The 3,499-nt window shown below is 39.8% G+C and overlaps 1 non-coding gene across 1 annotated transcript; it reads right to left on the reverse strand.

Moving 5' to 3' along the window:
* Positions 1-540: 540 nt before the first annotated feature.
* On the reverse strand, positions 541-647 carry LOC121218082 (small nucleolar RNA R71). Its single transcript, XR_005914346.1, has one exon. It is a non-coding gene; the product is annotated as a small nucleolar RNA R71 (small nucleolar RNA).
* Between the last annotated feature and the right edge of the window lie 2,852 nt (positions 648-3,499).

The raw sequence follows: 3,499 nt of genomic DNA on the forward strand, positions 1-3,499 counted from the left end.
TATTGACCGAATTATCGATTTACTCCCTGTAGACCCTGAGATTGAACGAACTTTTTGACAGCGAAGAAGACAAGCAAGTCAGGGAATGACCGAAGAGATGAACCTCGAAAATTTGAATCTAAGAATGGAGCAGACCCTGCTCAAAATCCCATTCTTCTTACTGATGATAGGGATAGAGCTCTAAGACAGTATGTCGTGCCAGTGTTTCATGATCTTAATCCAGGAATTAGGAGACCCGAAGTCGAGGCATAACAGTTCGAGCTGAAGTCAGTCATGTTCCAGATGCTTCAGACAGTGGGCCAATTCAGTGGAATGCCAACCGAAGATCCTCATCTTCACTTAAAATTGTTTACGGAGGTGAGCGATTCTTTCAAGTTAGCCAAAGTACCCGAATATGTATTACAATTGAAGTCGTTCTTATATTCGCTATGCGACAGGGCTCGAGCCTAGTTGAACTCATTACAACCAAATTCAATTACCACATGGCAAGACTTAGCAGAAAGATTCCTCATGAAGTTTTTCCCGCCGAGCAAGAATGCTAAGTTGAGGAACGAGATCACTGATTTTCAACATATGGATGATGAGCCATTGTATGAGGCATGGGAAAGGTACAAAGAATTATTACAGAAGTGCCCATATCATAAAATCCCACATTGCATCCAACTTGAAACATTTTATAATGGTCGCAATGCACACACGAGGACGGTAGTGGACGCTTCTGCTAATGGTGCTCTCCTTTCTAAGTCTTATAATGAGGCTTATGAAATCATGGAGTGGATTGCAAGCAACAATTATCACTGGCCAACCAATAGATCAACGTCAGGTAGATGAGTCACTGGAATACATGAAGTGGACACTCTTACTTCACTCGCATCTCAGGTATCCTCAATATTCTCAATGATTAAAAATTTTACCACTAATGGGTTTAATAGTTTTGCAGCACAACCACCGAATTTGAAAATGTAGCCTATGTCTATTGTGGGGAAGTAAATTTGTTCAAAGAATATCCATCGAACCCAAAATCCGTGTATTACATGGGTAACCAGAACCAAAATCGAGGAAGGCAAGGACTGCAATCCAATTTCTATAACCCATCGTGGCGAAACCACCTGAATTTTTCCTAGAGTAACCAATGGGCTGGAACCAATAACACTTACGCCCAACCTAGACTGACCCAGCCACCTGGTTTCCAACAACAAGTTCAGAAACCAGCCCAAGTTGAATCGTCCAATAGCTTAGAGAACCTATTTAAGGCATACAAGGCAAAAAAATGACTTCACTCTAAGGAATTTGGATAATTAAATGGGCCAGCTTGCAACTAAACTCAGAAACCGACCAAGGGGTGCTTTACCTAGTGATACGGAGAATCCGAGGAATCCTGGGAAAGAGCATTGTAAAGTATTGGCATTGAGGAGCGGAAAGACATTAGAGCCCAACACCGTCGAAGTTGAAAAGGAGCCAGCCGATGCTTAAGACTCAAAGGAAGTTCAATCGAGTGTTGAAATTCCAGTTTCGTCGAAACCAGAATCTGCAAAATTCGACAAGGTAACTTTAGAACCAGCTAATTCTGATCAACTAACAACTTCGTTAGATGCAGAATTGCCACAGAAGACAAATCAACTAGTTCCAGTAAAAAAGCCTCCACCACCCTAACCTCAAAGACTTCAGAAGCAAAAGCAGGAAATTCAATTCAAGAAGTTCCTAGACGTACTCAAGCAACTTCATATCAACATTCTGTTGGTTGAAGCACTTGAAAAAATGCCGAACCATGTCAAATTCATGAAGGATATCCTATCAAAAAAATGAAGACTTAGAGAATTTGAGACGGTATCCCTGACGAAGGAATGCAATGCATATCTTTAAGACAAACTACCCCCAAATTTGAAGGATCCTGGATGTTTTACCATACCTTGCAACATTGGAGCAACATATTGTGGTAAGGCACTATGTGACTTGGGTGCGAGTATAAACTTGATGCCTGTGTCAATATTTAGGAAGTTGGGGATAGGTGAAGTTAAACCTGCTACGGTTACATTTCAATTAGAAGATTGATCATTAGCACATCCAGAAGGAAAAATCGATAACGTATTGGTACGTGTAAACAAATTTATTTTTCCTGCTAGCTTTGGGGTTCTAGACTTTGAAACAAACAAAGAAGTGCCAATTATCCTAGGAAGGCCTAACCTAGCAACTGGAAGGACCCTTATTGATGTGAAGAAGGGCGCGCTTACTATGTGTGTTCAGGATGATCAGGTAACATTTAATATTTTTAAGTCTATACGAGTTCCTAACACAATAGATGATTGTTCTGCAGTGTCTGATTTAGAGGAATTAATCACGAAAAAGGAACTTAACTATATTGAGAACCCACTGGAACAAATTTTGGCATTAGACCCTCCAAGTGATGAAGAGGAGGGCGAATACTTAGCTTTGCTAGAAGCTAATCAAAGGAGATTTAATCCGCAATCCCGTTTTGAATCTTTGGAGTTAGAGAATGAGAATTATGCCCAACCAAAAGCATCAATCGAAGAGCCACCTAAATTAGAACTGAAGGTACTTCCCTCACATTTATAATATGTTTATTTAGGTAATGCTTCTACTTTGCCTGTGATTGTTTTAGCGAAATTAACCATTGAGCAAGAAGAGAAACTCATCTTAGTATTGAAACAATTCAAGAAGGCTATCGGATGGACCATAACCGATATTTGCGGTATTAGTCTGTCTGTATGCATGTATAATATCATCCTAGAATATGGAATAAAAGGGACGATTGATGGACCATGAAGACTGAACCCCATCATGAAGGACGTGATGAAAAAAGAAATCATCAAGTGGTTAGATACGAGTATAATTTACCCCATCTCAAACAGTTTATGGGTGAGTCTGGTCCAGTGCGTGCCAAAGAAAGGAGGTATTACGATCATTGAAAATGAGAATAACGAGTTGATACCAACTAGAATGGTTACGGGATGGAGAATTTGTATCGATTACTGGAAGCTAAACAAGGCGACTGGGAAAGAACACTTTTCTTTGCCGGTTTTGGACCAGATGCTGGATAGACTAACGGGGTGAGACTATTACTATTTTCTCGATGGATACTCAGGGTATAATCATATTACACTAGCACCAGAAGATCAATATAAGACAACATTCACTTGCCCGTACGGTACATTTGCATTTAGGTGCATGCCTTTTGGTTTATGTAATTCACCTGCTATATTTCAAAGATGCATGATGTATATTTTTACTGATATGGTTGAGAAATACTTGGAAGTCTTTATGAATGATTTTTCAGTATTTGGAGATACATATGATGATTGCCTAGCCAATATAGCCAAGGTACTAAGGCGATGCGAAAGAACAAACCTTGTACTCAACTGGGAAAAGTGTCATTTCATTGTATGAGAAGGTATTGTTCTAGGGCATCAGATAACGAGACATGGAATCGAGGTAGATAAAGCAAAGGTAGAAATTATTGAGAAACTCCCACCTCTAACAT

This window comes from Gossypium hirsutum, chromosome D05 (assembly GCF_007990345.1).
Source record: "Gossypium hirsutum isolate 1008001.06 chromosome D05, Gossypium_hirsutum_v2.1, whole genome shotgun sequence".
Taxonomy (NCBI): domain Eukaryota; kingdom Viridiplantae; phylum Streptophyta; class Magnoliopsida; order Malvales; family Malvaceae; genus Gossypium; species Gossypium hirsutum.